Source organism: Tachyglossus aculeatus, chromosome 10 (genome assembly GCF_015852505.1).
Source record: "Tachyglossus aculeatus isolate mTacAcu1 chromosome 10, mTacAcu1.pri, whole genome shotgun sequence".
Taxonomy (NCBI): Eukaryota; Metazoa; Chordata; class Mammalia; order Monotremata; family Tachyglossidae; genus Tachyglossus; species Tachyglossus aculeatus.
The window spans coordinates 32,532,935-32,554,737 of NC_052075.1; the positions used below are offsets into that span (position 1 = coordinate 32,532,935).

The window sequence follows — 21,803 nt, forward strand, 5'->3', positions numbered from 1 at the left end:
TGTACGAAATAGGGTGCACCATCTTAATCCCCATTTTGCCGATGAGGGAACTGAGGCACAGAGAAGTTAAGTGACTTGCCCAAGGTCCCACAGCAGACAAGTGATAGAGCCGGGAATAGAACCAGGTTCTTCTGACTCATTAGGTCACACTGCTTCTAACCCTCTCCAAGGACAAATAGCAATTTGTATAGTGGTTTTCACACATGCAGTCCCAGCATATTTGAAAAGAACATTCCTATAGAATTGGGTTGTTTCGGAATCTGCATCGATCCCCTGCTTTGATAAGTAGTGAAAAACCATTCGCAAAGGCCGCTCGCCAGATGGACAAAGCCAACTCGAATTGTAGTCAAGGTTTATTTTTAATCCAGAAAGTGGCTGTGTGGGTTAGTGGTTGAAAATTAATACTCTCCTATTATGAGGAAGACCATGGTTGTTATAGATCAATTGAATGGAAAATTCAACAACTAATGGTGTCCACTGAGCACTCACATACAGTCAAATGTTGACGATTGGAGAGTGGCCTTTGTCAGGCTGCTTCTTCAATCACTCGGGTTTTGTTGCTACTTTCTTCACATAGTTTATTTTTTCCATTTAGCAGCTTGACATTCTAGCAGACCTTTTAAACCTATGTTCTGCTGACTAAGGCATATAACCTGTACTTGCTTTTCCTCTGCAGTATTTGCTTGTAAAGAATTCATTGCCTGATGTCATCATGAAAGCCACAACTTAATAAATGCCATGATGCCATAAAAGCCATTACTACTACTAAAAGCTCTTTGTTTCTAGAATAATTCTGTGATCCCACTTGAGGAAAGAAATGTGCTTTGTTTTTCGGACCCTTCTGCAATTGCTCCCAAATTCAGGGTAATAGGATATCAGGCATTCCGTCCACTCCTCGGAGCAGTGCTGCCAAGTAGGGTCCAATTTAGGGTTCAGGTCTATTTTTCCTGAATGCCTCTAGTTTGTGCTTGGGGAGCAGTGGTCATGGTGCCAGTTCAGGGTCAAACCCTATCTGGATTCGAACTCTCTGCTGCCATTCTGTTCTGCTACTTCTTTACCCTAAGCCATCATTTCAAAGCCTCCTCCTCCCTCCCCTCACTTTTCTCCTTTGCTCCATCTCATTGAGGCAGAGACATCATAAGGAACAAAATCATAAAGGTGGAGGTGGCAGCATGGACTCTTGAAGAGATGATAGAGACTAATAATAATAATAATAATAGTAACTGTGGTAATTGTTAAATTATTCCCATGTTCCAAGCACTGTACTAAGAACTGGGGCAGATAGAAGATAATTAGGTCCGACACAGGTTCTGTCCCACATGGTTTTATGGTCAGAACTGCAGCAGGCTGAGCTTTCAGCTGTAGCAACTCAACCCACACTCTTCTACTTCCTCCATTTCCACTCTTGGAGTGACCTGGGGATGTGAAGACCTTGCTAACCTTTATCTGGTGCCAGTGGGAATCCATAGTTGGGTCTGCTTCCTTGCCAGGGGTGTTCTATATTGGGCCAGGGCCAGTTGGAGCAGTTGGGCAGACTGACCTAGAACTTTGCCACCTGAGAGGTGGGTGACTGGTAAGGCAAAGGAAATTGCTGCATTTCTCACATAGGCATGGTTTTCCAGGCTGCCTTCCTCCTGTTCTAGTTGGACAGTATGGCGTCCCAGAATCAATCAATCAATCAATCAATCATATTTATTGAGCGCTATGTGCAGAGCACTGTACTAATCGCTTGGGAAGTACAAATTGGCAACACATAGAGACAGTCCCTACCCAACAGTGGGCTCACAGTCTAAAAGGGGGAGACAGAGAACAGAACCAAACATACTAACAAAATAAGATAAATAGGATGGAAATGTACAAGTAAAATAAATAAATAAATAAATAAATAAATAGAGTAATAAATATGTACAACCATATATACATATATACAGGTGCTGTGGGGAAGGGAAGGAGGTAAGATGGGGGGATGGAGAGGGGGACGAGGGGGAGAGGAAGGAAGGGGCTCAGTCTGGGAAGGCCTCCTGGAGGAGGTGAGCTCTCAGCAGGGCCTAGAAGGGAGGAAGAGAGCTAGCTTGGCGGAGGGGCAGAGGGAGGGCATTCCAGGCCCGGGGGATGACGTGGGCCGGGAGTCGACGGCGGGACAGGCGAGAACGAGGTACAGTGAGGAGATTAGCGGCGGAGGAGTGGAGGTTGCGGGCTGGGCAGTAGAAGGAGAGAAGGGAGGTGAGGTAGGAGGGGGCGAGGGGATGGACAGCCTTGAAGCCCAGGGTGAGGAGTTTCTACCTGATGCGCAGATTGATTGGTAGCCACTGGAGATTTTTTAGGAGGGGAGTAATATGCCCAGAGCGTTTCTGGACAAAGATAATCCAGGCAGCAGCATGAAGTATGGATTGAAGTGGAGAGAGACACGAGGATGGGAGATCAGAGAGAAGGCTGGTGCAGTAGTCCAGACGGGATAGGATGAGAGCTTGAACGAGCAGTGTAGCAGTTTGGATGGAGAGGAAAGGGCAGATCTTGGCAATGTTGCGGAGCTGAGACCGGCAGGTTTTGGTGACGGCTTGGATGTGAGGGGTGAATGAGAGAGCGGAGTCGAGGATGACACCAAGGTGAACAGATTGGCAACTCTTCTGTGAATCGTTCTGGGGAGAGGAGGTAGCGGGAACTATCCACCTCTCCATCCTGTTTCTATGTGCTCTGCACAATTCAAACTTCTTTGAACCTCAGGTTGGCTGAGGCAGGCAATACTACTTGCTGTTTGGTCCCTGTCCTGAACTACCAGATTCAAGTAGGCAGTTAGTAGTGTGGGGGCATTGGGGTGGGGAAAGTGAAAGGTGTCAAATAAAGAAGATGATACCCTCGCCTCCCTGTTCAGATCATAATTCCCTTGGAAAGACTCTGAATTTTACTAGCCTATCCTCTGGATGGAACAAAAGCCATCTTATGAAAACTCTGCTTACTCCTCTAGACTGTGAGCTCTCTGTGGACAGGGAACGGGTCTGCCAATTCTGTTGTAGCGTACTCTCTCAAGTGCTTAGTACGGTGCTCAGCACACAGAAAGTGCTCAGTAAATACCATTGATGATGATATCCATTCAGTATGTTGTAGGGGGTAAATCAGAGCACTCAGTAGACCTAAGGAAATAGTAATCTACAATGAAAAATAAAAGCGTTTTAAATCATCTAACATTCAACTGGCTAGAAGCTCCTTGAGAGCAATGAAAACACTGACAAATGGCGTCCATGCCCCACAGTCACATAGCAATGTTGTGATGGCAGTAGCATAGTAAATGTCTGTCTTTGTCTTCAAGCTGACTCCTCTTTTCTTCCGCAGCCCCATGTTCCAGTTTTCCAAATCCTTCACTGGCCTTGGCAATATTTTTTATGACTATGTTAGCAATAGCAGCATTCTTCAAGATATAGGAAAAATATTTTGACAGTTCTGAGCCACTAATAGTCACCACTGTACTAGTTTCCGTTGGAGCAAGACTTTGGCCTTTTTCAGACAGATTTTCCAGGTTTTTGTTTTTTGCCTGCTAGTGAGGCAGCAGTGCTATTTGGCAATACCCTTAGTGACAACAATCCCCTTTAGAAATTCACTGCTTCAAAAATGGACAGCTCTCTCTAAACAAATATTAATGTACATACGTGCATAATACTACATAGAGCTGTCCTTCATTTTCTAAGTAATGCCCATCAAACACATGCATCGGTACACAGCAGACATATTCCCCCTCTAAACTGTAAGCTCATTGTGGGCAGGGAATGTGTCTGTTTATTATTATGTATTGTACTCTCCTGAGTGCCTAGTACAGTGCTTTCCACTTAGTGAGTGCTCAGTAAATACGATTGAATGAATGAACAGGCATCTCTTTGGTATGAGTCATGAGGATCTTCAAGGTTGTTGCGAGTTTGTAATGCTGCAATCAGCTCCTTGACCTCAAAGCAATTCCCCCAAACCATTCCTAGTGTTTCATGTTAGCTATACCTAGTAGTAAAGTCCTCCAGGAAGAATAACTTTCGAAGTGACAACTATTCCCTCGTGGCACTAGAACAGTCAAACACCATTTATCTCAACATTTCTTGCATATGTCTGTCATTCTCAAGCATTAGTCGAATGCCAGGCCCTCCAGTCTTCCAAGATGAGTGGGGAAATCCCAGTGGACTGGTACCCATGTAGACCGATCTGAGTCAATTAGAACTCATAAAGATCGATCTGAACACCTCATTCACTTTCCTTCCTTCCCCTTCTAAGCTCCTCTGAGTCAAGGCTCAGTTCCAGATCCCCTTATATTCTCCGAATACACCCTCTCCTTTGGGGAACTCAATGGCTCCCACAGCTTCAACTACAATCTCTACATGGATAATTCCCCAATCTACCTCTCCAGTCCTGCAGTCACACATTTCCTCCTGCCTTAGGACATCTCTACATGGAGGTCCCGCCACACCTCAAACTAAGCGTGCCCAAAACAGAATTGCTCATCTTCTTACCCAAACCCTGTCCTCCTCATTACTTTCCTATCACCACAGACCACACCACCATCTGCCCTGTCTCACAAGCCTTGGCATTATCCTTGACTCATCTCGTTCATTCAAGCCATATATTCTGTCTCTCTTGACAGCCTGACAGTTCTACCTTAACATCTGTAGAATCCACCCTTTCCTCCCCATCCAGCTACTACCACATTGATCCAAGCACTCGTCATTTCCTATTCCTTGACTCCTGCCTCTCCCTTCTCCAGTTCATACTTCACTTTGCTGCCCAGATCAGTTTTCTGAAAAACATTCAGTCCGTATCTCCCCACTCTTCAGAAACCTCCAATAATATCCCATCCACCTCCACATCAAACAGAAATTTCTTACCATCAGTTTTAAGGTACTCAATCATCTTTCTCCCAACTATTTTACATCACTGATCTCCTACTACAACCCAGTCCACATACTCCACACACTCCACCCTTCTAATGCCAACTTTCTCTCTGTACCTCAGTCTCATCTATCCCACCGCCAACTCCATCCCTACATCCTTGGACCTAAAATCCCTTCCCCTTTAATATCCGACAGTCCACCACCCTCCCTACTTTCAAAACTCCCCTAAAATCACACCTATTCCAAGAGACCTTCCCTGCCTGAGCTCTCCCCTCTGCATTGACTCTGCAATTGCCTGTGTACTACTTAACAGTTTAATACATACCCCAGACCCACAATACCTATGAAAATATCTTTATACACTGCCATTTCCTGTACCTGTAATTTATCTCAATATTTGTCTCCCTCTGTAGACTGTAAACTCCCTTGTGGGCAGGGATCACATCTATCAACTTTATTGTGTTGTTTTTTCCCAAGCACTTAGTACAGTGCTGTGCACATAGAAAGCGCTCAATAAATGCCATTGATTGATTAATAAGAAGAATTTTCCTGGCAATGTTTTAAGAGCCAGGTTGGTGTTTATCATAGAAATAGCCATCTGCTTGTCCACTTTCTATACATTGGCTTTACTGTTGGGAAAAGTTGGGGACACATCAACACTTAGTCCAGCAGTCAGTGCTTTGGATCTTTTCAGTTACAGAAACAACTTTTTGGTCCCCACATTGGATGATGATTTAACTATTGCTAGATATTAGGAACATCCAAAGTACCTGTTTCTATTTTTCTTCGTGAAATCTCACGTTCATGATTACAAGTTAATATTTAGCATGTTCTCTGAACAGGAGAGGGCCATAGCTTTTAAGTTTTCCATTGCCTTGTGATTCAGTGATTTTTTTTCCACACCTCTGCATCACTGTCTACACCTAAATTGAAATTACTCATAAAATGAGTTTATCATGCATTGGCACCACTCATTGTGGTGCTGTACCTAATTTTTCATATGATTTGTGTTAGCTATGATGAGAGCACAAGCAGCGATGATTGTACCAAAGCACTCATATTTTAAAGGGCTATTTCCTGTATGCTAATGCCTCCGGGAAGATTTGGAAGGCTCAAATAAGAAATTGTTTAATTATAAAGTTTATTATATCAGCAAGCCTTTTCTCAAGGGTCAAGAATACTCTTTCCCTCCAAATTCCTCTCTAAAACCTAATGTTATTGCTGGCCTCCTCACTGATAGTATTTATGCTTCAATTTTAAAAATACGTGTTTTCTGGATCAGATTGCAAGCTCTTCTTTATTGTGTTCTCTGCATTTGCCCTTTTCTGAAGCCCTGAAAGGTAAATAGGATCAAGGTTACTTCTATTCTTTTATTGTTTATTGACTCTTGCATTGCGTGCATATAAGGATAAATCCTTTTGGTTGGGTTGGTCCCATACCTCTGCTTCTGTTTTCTAACTGTTCAATCATTAATGATATTTATTGAGTGCCTACTGTGGGAAGAGAAGAATAAGGCTGGGAATTAGAGGACCCAGATTCTTTTTCAGATTGTTTTTGGCCTAATAAAGACCTTGGACAAGGCACTTAACCACCCCGGGTCTCAGTTTCCTCATTCCTCATTCCTCTTATATGTGAATCCCAGTGATTTTGTGTAGCCATAGTAGTTGTGACAGTGTTTATTAAGTGTAGAGCAGTGTACTTAACAATCAATCAATCAATCAATGGCAAACAGTGTGGCTTAGTGGAAAGAGCACGGGCTTGGGAGTCAGAGGTCACAGGTTCTAATCCCGGCTCCACCGCTTGTCAGCTGTGTGACATTGGGCAAGTCACTTAACTTCTCCGGGCCTCAGTTACCTCATCTGTAAAATGGGGATTAAGACTGTGAGCCCCACGTGCGACAACCTTATCACCTTGGATCTACCCCAGCACTTAGAACAGTGCATGGCACATAGTAAGTGCTTAACAAATACTGTCATCATTATTATCATTATTATTATTTATAGAGGGCTTACTGTGTGCATAAAACTGTACTAAGCACTTGGGAGAGTACAGTACAACAGAGTTGGTAGACATGTTCCCTGCCCACAAGGAGCTTACAGTCTAGAGGGGGAGACAGACATTAATATAAATAAATACATATCTGATATGAACATAAGTGCTGTGGGGCTGTATATCAAGTGCTTATAGGGTAAAGATCCAAGTAGATTGGTGACGCAAAAGGGAGAGGGAGTTGGGGAAAAGAGGGCCTAATCACGGAAGGCCTTTTGGTGGAGATGTGACCCTATTAAGGCTTTGAAGATGAGAGTCGAGGTCTGGTGTATAAGGAGGGGGAGGGACTTTCAGACCAGAAGGAAGATGTGGGAAAGGGGTCAGTGGCGAGATAGATGAAATTGAGGAACCATGAGCCAGCTGGCACTAAAGGAGCAAAGTGTGCGGTCTGGGCCATAGTTGGAAATCAATGAGATAAAGAAGGAGGGGGTGAGCTGATTAAGTGATTTATAGATGATGGTAAGGAGTTTCTGTTAGATGCAGAGGTGAATAACCAACCACTGGAAATTCTTGAGGGGTGGGGAGATGTGGACTGAACGTTTTTGTAGAAAACTGATCCGTGCAGCAGAGTGAAGTATGGCCTGGAGTTGGGAGAGATAGAAGTCAGGAGTTCAGTGAGGAGGCAGAAGCAGCTGTCACAGAGGGAGAGCACTAGGAAAGTGTGTACAAGTGGGAATTAGACAAGGACCCTCTACCTCCAGGGGTCGATGGATCGATGAATAACAAAACTTAAAACACTAAAATAGTGTAAGAGACAAGCTCAGCTTCACAGTACACAAAATAAAGTCAGGAAGGAGCAGAATTTTAGCTTCCTCGTGATTCCAAGTCCACGGCATATCTGAAGCCACAGCAGTGGCTACCATGGTAACTAACCTTCCTGAAGTAAGGAGTGCTCATGCTGCAGGGGTTGTCCTCTTTCCTGGTTGTCCTCTTTCCTGCTGGGGGTAGTGGAAAGCAGGATGGGATGGGATCAATAAATACGATTGAATGAATGAATGAATTTCATCCTTGATGTTGTGGGGAACTAGTGCCTGTTCTCAGGGAAGCAGCATGGCTGACCCATGGAGCATGGTCAGGGCAGGCAGGGAGTGAGTTCCTCAGCCACAGTGGAAGGGCCAAAGGCACTCAAGAAGGCAAGGCTGCATCCACCAGCTGTTTCAGTTGTTCAAAAGTGACGGGGTGTGCAGAGGCCCATTCATTCATTCAATCGTATTTACTGAGCGCTTACTGTGTGCAGAGCACTGTACTAAGCGCTTGGGAGGTACAAGTTGGCAACATATAAAGATGTTAGGCCGTGAATAGGCCCTCTTTTCCCCAACTCCCTCTCCCTTTTGCGTCACCAATATACTTGGATCTTTACCCTATAAGCACTTGATATACAGCCCCACAGCACTTATGTTCATATCAGAAATGTATTTATTTATATTAATGTCTGTCTCCCCCTCTAGACTGTAAGCTCCTTGTGGGCAGGGAACATGTCTACCAACTCTGTTGTACTGTACTCTCCCAAGTGCGTAGTATAGTTTTATGCACACAGTAAGCCCTCTATAAATAATAATAATGATAATAATGATGACAGTATTTGTTAAGCACTTACTGTGTGCCAAAAATGGGCTCACAGCAGGTTTTATGCCCAGCCTGGTGTGTGCAGAGCCTGCTGGGGGTGACACAGAGTTCTCCGTCAGTGGTGAGAGGGCCAAGTGCCAGCACGGCGCAAAGAAGCAGCATGGCCTACTGGGCAGAGCACAGGCTTGGGAGTCAGAGGTCGTGGGTTCTAATCCCGGCTCTGCCACTTCTCTGCTTTGTGACCTTGGGCAAGACATTTAACTTCTCTGTGCCACAGTTCCCTCATCTGTAAAATGGGGATTGCGATTGTGAGCCCCATGTGGGACAGGGACTGTATCCACCCTGATTACCTTGTATCTACCCCAGCATTTAGATCAGTGCTTAGCACTTAACAAATACCATTATTATTATTTTTGTTGTTGTTTCCCTCCACTGTGATGGAAGAGGGGGCTGAGGAGGCACGATACCCGCTTTTATACGTAGTCCTCCAAGTGCAGAGCGTGCCCAGGGGAGGCAGAGATTTCCTCAGCTGTGGTGTGGGGGCTGATATGATTATCTTGTCCCTAGCCCAGTGTTGAGCATGGTTTGTGACATATAATGAGCACTTAATAAATACTAATTTCATTTTCGTTGGATATGTTTGCAGAAAAAAGATGATGCAGAAATTGTAGAGAGATGGGTCATCTGTCTTCTTGTGAGGGTGTCTCTAGAGCACAGTAATCTACTCATTGCAGGACCAGTATCACTGTCTCAAGACCTTTGATAATGCTGACAGCCCGCTTAGCTGGAAGAGTTTTTCAATGGCTCAGAAGTATATTTTGACCCCAGTTTACAGAACTCTGGTTGCCTGGGAAGCATTGAATAAATTAAAAAGAAATGGGCTTACCACACAGATCTGTTTTTACTCTGTCGATAATGGGAAATAGGTCTGGCAGGAAATCTTCAACCTTATCTCTGTTGACCTGTCCATCATGGAGTAGCCTAAAGGTCTTGGTGAATTTTTCAGAACAATCGAAGTTATTTAGCAATTTCCAGACTCCTGGTCTGTGATGATGTGTCAAATGCTTTCTGTAAGGTCAGTGGACAAACACATAATGGAGGTTTTGGTGTTGTCGGTCAACTTGTCCCATACCAGTTTCCCTGAAAAGATTATATCCGTAGGGCTGGATTTTTGTCAGATGGTAGGTTGTGATTCAGAAAATTCACAGTGGACACTGTTCTTCAGTCCTTTGTTTAAAGAAGAAGCGGAGCTCAGTGGAAAGAGCCCGGGCTTGGGAGTCAGAGGTTGTGGGTTCTAATCCTGCCTCCACCACTTGTCAGCTGTGTGACTTTGGGCCAGTCACTTAACTTCTCTGTGCCTCATCTGTAACATGAGGATTAAGACTGTGAGCCCCACATGGGACAACCTGATTACCTTATATGCCCCCCCGTGCTTAGAACAGTGCTTGGCACATAGTAAGTGCTTAACAAATATCATTATTATTATTATTATTGTTATTTAGAAGAGCCTGGCTACAATCTTGCCAGATGGAGACCACAAAACAGATTTCCCTTTACTTTCCACAGTCAACATAACACTGTCTAGTAACTTAATCATGAAATTTGTTATTCTTCAAGACCCAGCATTTGTTTTGCATGGAGGTGTGGAATCTTATCTTAATAGAATTAACCAAGGTAAACTTCCTGATGTCAGGAACTTTTTAAAAAAAATTCTAGACAATACGTAGTACAGTGTTCAGCACCTTGTGGGTATTGTTAACGTTTGTTATTGACTGATGAATTGGACTCTAATAAACCTGTTCTCTGTGGTTTCTTTAAAGGAATTGTTGGGACCTCTCTCTTAGAGATTATATCTACTAAAAATCCTTAGAAAGCCTTCCTCAAATTCAGAAAGACAACCTGAGAACACATTGGAGCAGAAAGTGGAATCAGTGTAGAAGAACCACGAACGACTGCCTCTTAGTAAGTATTCATTTATTCATTCATTCAGTTATATTTATTGAGCACTTACTCTGTGCAGAGCACTGTACTAAGCTCTTGGGAGAGTACAATACAACAATAAACAATCACGTTCCCTGCCCCCAATGAGTTTACAGTCTAGAGGGCTGGAGACAGACATCAATATAAATGAATAAAATTACAAACATGCGCATAACCTATGAATCAAGCAAAATCCTCACTCTCTGCTTCTATGCTGTCCATCACCTCGCCCCTCCTACCTCACCTCCCTTCTCTCCTTCTATAGCCCAGCCCGCACCCTCCGCTCCTCTGCCGCTAACCTCCTCACTATATCTCATTCTCGCCTGTCCCGCCGTCGACCCCCGGCCCACGTCAATCAATCAATCGTATTTATTGAGCGCTTACTGTGTGCAGAGCACATGTCCTCCCCCTGGCCTGGAATGCCCTCACTCCAGACATCCGCCAAGCTAGCTCTCTTCCTCCCTTCAAAGCCCTACTGAGAGCTCACCTCCTCCAGGAGGACTTCCCAGACTAAGCCCTCTTTTTCCTCTCCTCCTCCCCATCCCCCCCGCCCTACCTCCCCACAGCACTTGTATATATATTTGTACAGATTTATTACTCTATTTCTTTTACTTGTACATATTTACTATTCTGTTTATTTAGTTAATGATGTGCATATAGGTATAATTCTATTTGCTCTGACAAGTTTGACACCTGTCTACATGTTTTGTTTTGTTGTCTGTCTCCCCCTTCTAGACTGTGAGCCCATTGTTGGGTAGGGACCGTCTCTATATGTTGCCAATTTGTACTTCCCAAGCGCTTAGTACGGTGCTCTGCATACAGTAAGTGCTCAATAAATACAATTGAATGAATGAATGAATAAGTGCTGTGGTGCTGGGACAGGGGAAAAACAAAGGGAGAATGTCAGGGTGACACAGAAGGGAGTGGGAGAAGAGGAAAGGGGGGGCCTAGTCTGGAAGACTTTTGGGAGGAGATGTGCCTTCATTCATTCATTCACTCATTCAATCGTATTTATTGAGCACTTACTGTGTGCAGAGCACTGTACTAAGCACCTGGGAAGTACAAGTTGGCAACATATAGAGACAGTCCTTACTCAACAATGGGCTCACAGTCTAGAAGGGGGAGACAGATAACAAAACAAAAATAACGCTTGTCAGTCAGATTGGAGGAGGGAGGGGGTTCCAGGCCAGAGGCAGGACGTGGGCCTGGGTTCGGCGGTGAGACAGCTGAGTCTGAGGCACAGTGAGAAGGTTAGCACTAAAGTAGCGAAGTTTGCGGCATGGGTTGTAGAAGAGTAGGGAGGTGAAGTAGGAGGTGGCAAGGTGGTGGAGTGCTTAAAAACCAGTGGTGAGGAGTTTTTGTTTGAGGTGGAGGTGGATGGGCAACCACTGGAATTTTATGAGGAGCAGGGTGACATGTCCTGAACATTTTTGTAGAAAAATGATTCAGGGAACAGAGTGAAATATAGACTGGAGTAGAGAGAGAGAGAGAGACAGGAGGCTCGGAGCTCAGCGAGGAGGCTAAAGCAGTAATCCGGGTGGGATATAATGAGCGATTGTATTAACATGTAGCAGTTTGGATGGAGAGGAAAGGCAGATTTTAGTGATGTTGTGAAGGTGGGACCAACAGGATTTAGTGATGGATTGAATATGTGAGTTGAATGAGAGAGAGGAGTCAAGGATAACGCCAAGGTTATGGGCTCGTGAGACAGAAAGGATGGTGGTGCTGTCTAAAGTGATGGGAAAGTCAGTGGGAGGAGCGGGTTTAGGTGGGAAGATAAGGAGTTCAGTTTTGGACATATTAAATTTGAGGTGATGGGACGAAATAATAATAATGGTGGCATTTGTTAAGCGCTTACTATGTACCAAGCACTGTTCTAAGCACTGGGGAAGATGCAAGGTAATCAGGTTGTCCCACGTGGAGCTCACAGTCTTAATCCCCATTTTACAGATGAGGTAACTGAGGCACAGAGAAGTCAAGTGACTTGCCCAAAGTCACACAGCTGATCAGTGGCGGAGCCAGGATAAGAACCCACGACCTCTGACTCCCAAGCCTGTGCTCTTCCCACTAAAGCCATGCTGCTTCATGACATTCAAGTAGAGATGTTGTGAGAGCAAGAGGAAATGCGAGACTGCAGAGAGGGAGAGAGATGAGGACTGGAGATGTAGATTTGGGTATCATCCTCATAGAGATGGTAGTTGAAGCCATGGGAGCGAATGAGTTTTCCAAGGGAATGAGTGTAGATGGAAAATGGCAGAGGACCCAGACTGAACCTTGAGGGACCCCCACAGTTAGGGGGTGGGAGACAGAGGAGTAAAGTCCAGATGGCCTTTTTGCCCAGATAGTTCTGTTGTTTTGAATCGAGGCTATCCAGAAAAGTGACTTAGATTAGAACTTAGATTTGAAAGGTCCTAATGACAGAGGGAGGAAGTTGCTCCCCCTGCTAACCCCCCACATTTGCAACATTTCAGATTTAGGTGGATTGTGAGCAATCTTTTCTATAGTTACTGTGATTTTTGACCTGCAAGTCAAATGTGAACAAAAAGCCTCCTTTGTTTTGACATGGAACTTTATGCTGTAAACACTTCCACCAGAAATAAAAGTTCAATCAATCTGTCACCTGTCTGCTGTGTGACCTTGGGCAAGTCAGTTAACTTCTCCGTGCCTCAGTTACCTCATGTGTACAGTAGGGATTAAGACTGTGAGCCCCATGAGAGGCATGAGAGACATGGACTGTGTCCATCCTGACTAGCAAGTATCTATCCCAATCCTTAGTACAGGGCCTGTCACATAGTGCACGCTTCACAAATACCATTAGAAAAATTATGTTTATCGGCCACATAATGCATACAGAGAACTGTTCTAAGCTCTTGGAAGAGTACAATAAGACAGAGTTGGTAGAAACAACAGAGAGAAAGGAAGAGAACCAGGAGAGGACAGTGTCACTGAAGTCAAGGTTGGATAAATATTGTTTCCAGGAGAAGTGGGTTGAAGGCAGCTGAGAGGTAGAGGAGTTTAAATCATTGGATTTGGCAAGAGTGAGATCATTGGTGACCTTTGAGATGGCCATTTTGGTAGAGGGAAGGGGTCAAAAGCCAGATTGGAGGGGGTCAAGGAGGGAATTGGGAGGAGAGGAAGTGGAGGCAGTGCGTGTAGACACCTTACTCAGGTGTTTGGAGAGGAGTGGCAAGAGGAAGATGGAGTGGTAACTGGAGGAAACCATGGATAGTGTCAAGGGAAGGTTTTTTTTAGGATGGGGAGACATGAGCACATTTGAAAGCCATGGGAGAGAAAACATTTGAAGATGGCAGTCAGAGAGGAAAGAAGGCAGGGAGTAAACACTTTGATAAGATGTGAATGGATGGGGTAGGAGGCACAGGTGAAGGGGGTGGAGTTTTGAAAGGAAGTGGAGTTCTCTTGAGATCCTGCTGGGAAAGATGGGAGAGTTGAAGAAGAGCAGAAGGAGGGAGGGCCTGGGGTGGAGCAGGTGAGAGTTTAAGGAATTCAGTGTTGTTCCAAATTCAAATGGAAATATAAATTCTACTCTGTACCAAATGCCCTTCATCTTCCCAAACTTCTGCATTCTTCCCAAAGCACTTTTTTCATTCATTCATTTAATCATATTTATCGAGCGCTTACTGTTTCATCTGATTGGCCTATGTATCTCTTTGATCTTTAAATAAGTTTGTTTTACATCAGGCTGAGAATGTATTAACTCTAATCTTTGCTGTTAAATCCCAACTCTAGTCTTACGTTTTCAGTTTTGATTTTAACTTTGTGCACTGTTTGTGTGTGGATTTAAGTTGGATTAATGATCTAAATGTGAAAGTATTATGTTACTTCCCATTACTTTGTTGAAGAGGTCAAGGTATAATGAATCCTTTCTTGAGAGTTACAGTTTCACCTTTTCTGTTCAAACTGGTTTGTTCTGTGGAAATTGAACTTACATGTTTTAATTAGATAAATCTTTATTTCCTCTCTTTAATTGCCATATTGGTTTTCCAGTTATGTGTTTTTTGTTGATGTTTTAAATAGCGGATTTGCTTTTTGAAAAAATAATTATCAACCCCTACTGAATAGAAAATGACAGTTGTCAGCAAATCAAATACGAACTGCCAAAGAGAAACTGTAGAAAAGATCCAGAAAATTTGAAAAAAAAAATTATGCAGAGAGGTATATGCTGAACAAATGTTGAATGATAAAACCTGCAATACAGTGTTAATTTAAAGTTATCAACCAATCAATTTATTGAGTGCTTAGTGTGAGCAGAGCAACCTGATCACCTTGTAACCTCCCCAGTGCTTAGAACAGTGCTTTGCACATAGTAAGCGCTTAATAAATGCTATCATTATTATTATTATTGGGAGAGTTCAGTTTATTAGAGTTGGTAGTAAACAAGATCCTTACCTTCGAGGAGCTTACAATCAAGTGGGAGAGACAGACAATAAATTACAGATAGGGGAAGGGGCAGAGTATAAGGTTATGTCAGGAGAAGCAGCGTGACTCAGTGGAAAGAGCCCAGGCTTTGGAGTCGGAGGTCTTGGGTTCAAATCCCGGCTCCACCACCTGTCAGCTGTGTGACTTTGGGCAAGTCTCTGTGCCTCAGTTACCTCATCTGTAGAATGGGGATAAAAACTGTGAGCCCCCCTGTGGGACAACCTGATCACCTTGTAACGTCCCCATCGCTTAGAACAGTGTTTTGCACATAGTAAGCATTTAACAAATACCATTATTATTATTGTTATTATGTACGTAATTGCTGTGGGGCTGAGGGTGGGGTGAGTATTATAGAGCTTAGAGGGTACACACCCAAGTGCCTAGGCAATGCAGAAGGGAGGCTGAAAAGAATAGAGGAAAGAGAGATTAGTCAGGGAAGGCTTCTCGGAGGAGATGTGAAGATGGGGAGAGTGGAGGTCTATTGGATAAGAAGGGGGAAAAAGTTCCAGGCCAGAGAGGGAACATGAGCAAAGACTCTGTGGTAGGAGAGAGCTGAGATTTAGGCAAAGGGAGTGGGTTGATGTTAGAAGAGTGAAGTATGTGGGATGACTTCTAGTAGATTAGTGAGTTTAAGTAGGAGATGGAGAGCTGATTGAGTGCCTTAAAGCTGATTGTAAGGAGTTTATGTTTGATGCAGAGGTGGATGGGCAACCACCAGAGATTGTTGAGGAGAGGGGTGACATGTGCAGAACTTTTTTTATAGGATGGTCTGGACATCAGAGTTAAGTATGGCCTGGTGTGGGAGGAGACAGGAGGCACGGAGGTCAGTGAGGAGTCTGATACAATAGTTAGGGCAGGATATGTTAAGTTCTTGGATCAGCATGGTTGCACTTTGGTTGGAGAGAAAAGTGTTTTTATTTAAATTCCCCATCCACAGAGTGTAATTCTCCACCAACTTCAGCTATCCTTAAATAAGGTTTTATATTTAAAAGAAAAAAGAGCTGCCCAAGTTTAGGGAGGAAGGAAGAGGAAGGAAAAGGTACTCCCCAGGACTTCTCACTCACTGTTGCTTTTTAAGCCCCACTGTTGGGTAGGGACTGTCCCTATATGTTGCCAACTTGTACTTCCCAAGCCCTTAGTACAGTGCTCTGCACACAGTAAGTGCTCAATAAATACAATTGATGATGATGATGATGATGTTAAGTGCTGCAGTTGGATGGGGTTCCAGGGGAGAAAGGGTGAAGGATCACTCTTTGCACTGCGGCATTCTGGGTGCCATGCAGTCCCACACAGCCAAAAGCAGTACGGTTCCTCTTGCTTCCACTCCAGATTCTCACAGGGATAAGCCATTCACTCTCAGGGCCGCTCCCCAAACAGCCGTTCCCCAAACAGCAATGTTAATGGGATCCCCAGGCGTGGAAACCAGATTGCCAGCCCCCGCTCGACTTGGGAGCCCATAGTGAAAGAGGCAGGTCGCCCCTCCTTATGCTGTCTAAGAAAAGGCTATGAGACATTGTTCTGCTCAGTCCTGAAGAGAACTGGAAAAGTAGTAGCCAAAGTCCTCTTCCTCCGATTTTGAAATTTTTTTGGTTTTGTTTTGGTTTGTGTAAAGTGCTTACTTTCTGTCAAGCATGGTTCAAAGAGCTGGGGAAAAGACAAATTTAATCTGATTGGACACAGTCCCCGTCCCACGTGGATCTCGCAGTCTAAATAGGGAGAACAGGTATCTAATCCCCATTTTACGGATGAGGAAACTGAGGCACAGAGAAGTTAAGTGACTCGCCCAAGGTCACCCAGCAGGCAAGTGGCAGAGCTGAGATTAGAACCCAGGTCCTCCGACTCCCCAGCCTGTGATCTTTCCTCTGGGCCGTGCTACTTCCCTGTCATTTAGCTCATCTGCTGGATTGTGCTGCAGGCTGTTCGTGAGTCCATAGGGGTGCCTCTTCTCCTGCATTCCACCCAGCCCATGGCCACTCCAGCATGTCCGGCTCACTCTCAGCATCCTGGCTGCTTGCTTCTGTTAGGCAGGGGTGAAACCATAATAGGAGGAAAGTGAAATGAACAGCAGGAGGGAACGGTTCACAGCAACAGTGGGACAGTGGGAACTCCACAGGTGTCATGGCTGGTAAAGGGCAAGGAGTAGGGCCACCACCTTGGCTCCCCCTTTAGTCTTTTTTGGCTTCAAGAGGTGGGATGGGAGAGCCACTGTTCCTGTCCCAAAAGCTTTGAGGAGATGCTAATAGTGGTGTACCCAAGATGCCAGTACCACAGAGGGCATCACCCCTTGAAGTAGGCAAATATGTGCTCTAGAAGTTGGTTGAAGACACCTCAAGGATCTCTGCATCAATATTACAATAGCGTTTTTGAAACATGAAGCCTTAACCATAATCTCCAATCTAAAGGTGGGAAAAGGCCTTTATCTCTGATACTATTTACCTGGCAACCATCGTGGCTTGTGACTTCAGTCAATCAATGAATGGTATTTATTGAATGCCTACTCTGAACAGAGCACTTTACTAAGGATGTGGAATTCTTGCGCATAGAGAGAGCTTAGAGTCCAGTATGGAAGAGAAAATTTAAAATATATACTATATTTAAATATAAAATATAAAAAATAATACACAGAAAGGGAAGGCAACAGAGTAACCGAAATGTACGCAAGTGCTGTTGGGGTGGGGGTGGGATGAATATTAAAGTGCTTATGGGGTATGGACCCAACTGCATAGACAATGCAGAAGGGAGGAAGGATAGGGTGAGGAGAGGAGAGGTAAGTCAGGGAAGGCTATTTGGGATTTTTTTTTCTTTTAATGGTATTTGTTAGTGCTTACTACGAGTAAAACACTATTCTAAGTGCTGAGGTAGATAGAGATTAATCAGGTTGGACACAGTCCCTGTCCCACACAGTCTATTAGGAGGAAGAACAGGTACTGAATTCCCATTTTACAGTTGAGGAAACTGAGGCCCAGAGAAATTAAAGTGACTTGCCCAAGGTCACGCAGCAGGAAAGTGTCAGCACTGGGATTAGGGCCCAGGGTTACTGACTTGCAGGCCCATGGTTTTTCTGCTAGGCCAAGCTGCTTCTCCAGGCTTCTTTCTGGGAGGAAATACTGGTTTAGTAGGGTTTTGAAGATGGGGATAATGTCAGTCTGTAGGATGGGAGAATGATGGAGTTCCAGGCAGGAGAGTGGGTGGGAGCACAGGGCCGACAGTAACAGAGATGAGACTGAGGCAAAGTAAGTAGACTGGTGTAAAGGGAACAAAGAGTGTGGGCTGGGTTACAGTAGGAGAGGAGCGAGGGTAGGTACGAGGGAGAGAGCTGACTGAGTGCCTTAAAGCCAATAGTAAAGAGTTCGATGCAGAGAGGGATGGGTAACGATTGGTCATTTTTGAGGAGTGGGGCGATGTGTGGAGAACAGTTTTTTTGAAAAATAATACTAGCTTGACTTGACTGATTTTGCAGGTTGAATAAAAGAGATGAGTTGAGGTTGGCGTGTGGTGGGGTTGTCAACAGTGATGGGAAAGTTGGGGGTGGGGGGAAGAGAGAAAGAGGGCTCAGGTAAGAAGATGAGGCGCTCTGTTTTGGACATGTAAAGTTTGAGGTGTCGGTATGACATCCAAGTAGAGATGTCTGGTAGACAGGAGGAAATATGCTATTGCAGATAAGGAGAGAGGTAGATGTAGGAGTCCTATGCATAGAGATGTTATATGAACATGACCTTAAAAGCACCAAAATTGGTTGAATGAAAATGATTCAGAGCTGAAAAGATAGCGCTTAGCTAAACAAATACTGAGCCATTAAAAAACTGAAGGATCACGTGGCTTAATAAAAAGTGAGGCTTAAAAAGAAAAAAAAATCAAATTAAGAAACCCAAAAAACAGGTAATTAGATATCAAAGTAGAAGAGATCCAAGGCTATTCATATTGCCACCAAACCACAAAATCCTACACATCAGTTGATATTCGCTCCACCCCCAGCCCCACACCACTTACATACATATCTTTAAATTACATATTATAAGTTACTTATGTATTCATATTAATGTCTATCTCCCCCTCTAGACTGTAACTCGTTATGGGCAGGGAACGTGTCTGCTAATTGTGTTGTATTGTACTCTCCCAAGCACTCAGTGCAGTGCCCCGCACATAGTAAGTGCTCAATAAATACCATTGATTTATTGATTGACCTCATTAAAAAAGTGACATGACCCTGCATATGCTATCCTAGCATCGCTGAAGTGTGATGATCACTCCACCCTTATTGCATACAAGGAGGAAATTCTGTAGAGTTAGCAATAGCACTTCAATAATCTTTCATACACCTTCACTTCCATTGCAGATGAGGCCTGCAAAATGTTGCAAATGTAGTAACATGCCAAGGCCCTTGTGCCATTCATTCATTCATTCAATAGTATTTATTGAGCACTTACTGTGTGCAGAGCACTGTACTAAGCGCTTGGGAAGTACAAGTTGGCAACATATAGAAACGGTCCCTACCCAACAGTGGGCTCACAGTCTAGCCATTGAAGAAGTCACTAGGGCAGTCAGAGCTATGTAAAAATGGCAAAACTGTGGACATGATGATATACTTGATGAGTTTTACAAGCAGAGGGGATACAAGCTTTCCCTGAACATATGGGCCTCTGAGAAAATGGCACAGGAAGTCAAAGATTACATTATCCTTAGGTTGATATGTGTGGGGGTTGGGTGGGTGGGGGCAGTGCTTTTAATTTGCCTCTGCTTAAAAATGATCAACTAACTTTTAATAAAGTAAGGAGAATGTTGATCGCACTGAGTACTGCTAGAAAGACACAAGTCATTTATTTCCTTGACCGATTAAAAGCATAAAATCACATCAAATAGTTAATGCAAAAGGAACACTGATATTTTTGTTTCCCATTCTCTGCCCTTTGCCTTCAATATTTATAAAGTGAGATTTATCAAAGACATCCTTTTCTGTTAAAATGAGAGTGTTCTTATGGTTTTTGTCTCCCATTTTGTCAAATATAGGAACAACTCTAAATGTAGAAGCCAAAGTTGCCTTAAAATAGAAATCAGGTTCAGGCATGAGAGTGGATGGTACATTCAGTGCTGTTCCCAGACTGCCACCAGCTCTACTCTGGCCTTGGTCCCTTCATTCAGCACCTATTCTGACAAAATTCACAAGCTTAACTTTTTTTTGAATCATAGTTTTGGGAGGGATGGGGAGAGTTGTCCATTAGCATGGAAATTGCATTGCCCTTGGGAGGGCCTCAATCAAAACTACATTGCGGAGAGACAGGGAGTGAGGGCTAGGGGAAAAAGATCCCAAAATAATGGATCGGAGGTTGGATCTCTTGAGGTGTGCAGAAGAGGAGGGGAAGAAGGTTTCCCCCGGCAAACTCCATCCTGCTCTCAGCAGCTGTCTGTTGAAAGATTTAGAACTCCCCGACTGGTTTGTAAAGTCTCTGGCAAATTAGATCAATTAAGGCCATGGTATTGAATGAACAGTTGCCAGGTGCAGAGTACTGTACTTAGTGCATCGGAAATGGGGATCGGGAGAATATCAAAGTGCTAGGGTATATGAGCCCAAGGCCTTAGGCAACTTGGAAGGGAAGAAAGCTGCTTTGGCAACAACAGTCCCAGACAGAAAGGCGGATCAAAAGGAGATCAATCACAATCTATCAATCCATCAATTGTATTTATTGAGTGCTGACTGTGGGTAGAGCACTGTACTAAGTAAGCACTTGGTACAATCCAACAGAGTTGGTACACACATTCCCTGCACACAAGGGACTTACAGTACAGAAGGGGAGACAAATATTACTACAAATAAATACATAATGGATATTTGGGATTAAGGGCAGGCTGAGCAAATGGTACAGATCCAAGTGGGAGAAGAGGAAATGAGGGCTTAGTCCAGGAAGGCCAGGAAGGCCTTTTGGAGGAAGTGAGTGTTCAATAAGGCTTTGAAGGTGGGGAGAGTGATTGTCTGATTAATATGCATTTTTAAATGCTTAGTACAGAATTTTTAATTGCTTAGAACAGTGTTTGGCACATAGTATGTGCTTAACAAGAACCATTAAAAAAAGTGGTATAGCTAGCATTAGAACCCAGGTCATCTGACCCCCAGGCATGTGCTCTTTCCATTAGGCTATGCTGCTTCCCAGTGTATGGATCTATGTATATAGATACCACTTCCTAAAGTGCAACAACCAAAACTGCATGCGTTACTTTATTTCAGGTGTGAGTTTTCCAGAGTTTTGTAGAGTGGAAAAGTTTAGTTACTTTACTTTGCCTATGCTTCTATACTTTTTTTAAAAATAACTATAAGCTTGTTTTTCATTCTGTTTCTTCATTACAAATTGGGCAGATATCAAAACTACACTCCAGATATTAAAATTATACTTCTCAAACCCATAGACTCAAGAAACTGGAATTTGGTTTAGAAAAATATCAAAATACCGTGTAAGCACTTCTGAGTGGAAGGCCCTGAGGATGTGCTTTTTCAAAGCAGCTCATAATATTAGATCAATATTTGGAGCCTTAGAAAGGAGTCTTCATGTTAGAAGAAACTCTTCAATCAATTAATGGCCTAGGGATAAGATTAGAGAAGGCATTTTGTAATCATTCCCAGAAGTTGATTGGAAGGCTAGGTCTTTGGAGTAAGCTCATTCTACCTCTTTAGATAATGGATAAAGGAAAATATTTTGTCCTCTTTGAATTGCTAACGAACGTTGTATTTTTCTCTTTGGTCTTTTCCTCTATTAGAGACAATGAAGATGATTCTACTAAAACAACATTTTTCTTCCTTCTTGCTATAAACTTTCATTTAGTTAGTTATGGTAATCAATCAATCAATCCATCAGTCAATCGTATTTATGGAGCACAGTGTATGCAGAGCACTGCACTAAGCACTTGGGAGAGTTC

At 43.7% G+C, this 21,803-nt stretch overlaps 1 protein-coding gene across 35 annotated transcripts in view; it reads left to right on the top strand.

Moving 5' to 3' along the window:
* NRCAM (neuronal cell adhesion molecule) overlaps positions 1–21,803 on the top strand; it is a 235,903-nt gene that overhangs the window by 52,192 nt on the left and 161,908 nt on the right. For all 35 annotated transcript variants that reach the window (XM_038752542.1, XM_038752547.1, XM_038752548.1 and 32 more), the window contains exon 2: positions 10,301–10,442. The gene's annotated coding sequence lies outside the window, so the exon portion shown is untranslated. The remainder of the gene's footprint in view (positions 1–10,300; positions 10,443–21,803) is intronic.